This window comes from Alligator sinensis, unplaced genomic scaffold, assembly GCF_000455745.1.
Source record: "Alligator sinensis unplaced genomic scaffold, ASM45574v1 scaffold225_1, whole genome shotgun sequence".
NCBI classification, from domain to species: domain Eukaryota; kingdom Metazoa; phylum Chordata; order Crocodylia; family Alligatoridae; genus Alligator; species Alligator sinensis.
This window is the reverse complement of record NW_005842180.1, coordinates 346,664-347,536: the sequence shown is the minus strand read 5'-3', so window position 1 is coordinate 347,536 and position 873 is coordinate 346,664.

The following is an 873-nucleotide window of genomic DNA, read 5'->3' as shown; positions in this document are numbered from 1 at the left end:
AGAACAAGAAGTGAGAGACTTTACATGTTTTACGGATGTATGATGTAAGAATGAAGGTGCAGTTCCAAACATGAAAGAAGGCAGGAAGCCATGAGTGGGAGTGATAGAAAGGGAGCAGTTAGGTAGAAAGGGAGCAATTAAGACGGGGTTGGCAGGATTGAAAGCAGGAGGAAGCTGAAGTAGCAAAGCAGGCAGGAAAACAGTTAAGGTGAGGATGTAGAGTTTGGCAGAAGGATAGCAAAGGAATTCAAGGAGTGGCATTATGCTTGTATTTGGATCTGTGGCAAAATAAGCTAATTTTATCATCTGGGCTCAGGATAGAGTGCAGTAAGTGTAAAGAGAGGTTGGGGTAGAGAGGTGAGAGTCAGGGAGACTGGAAGGGAGCAGAAGTGAACATGTGGAATCTCCAAGGTGTGTGTTGATTAGGATTCAGCAGAAAAGGTGTATGTCAAGTAACAGAAAAGCAGCAATAAAACTTATGGCACAGGCAGAGCAGCTACCTCTTGTAACTTATGGTGCTTCGCAGGAAGCGCCATGAGTTACAATAAACAGGAGTTTGCTGTTAGGTTCCAAGGATTCGGAAATCCAGCTGCTTTTTAGTAGGGCTGTGCAAAGTTTGGTAGCTGATTCAATTCAGAGGAGATTTGGCCTGGTTTAGGGACCCAATCTCCGAATCCAAATTGAATCAGGAGACCAATTAAAAGCTTTGAATCAATTTGAAGCATCCACATCAATTTGGAAAAGATTCGGCTGCTTCAGAGTTTTGGCCAAAGACTAAACAAGCAGCTGACACGGCTGCCTCCAACTGGTAAGTATGTTGGGGGTGGGGGAGGGAGGGATTGTGGCTGGGGCTGGGACAAGTTGCCTAGCCGG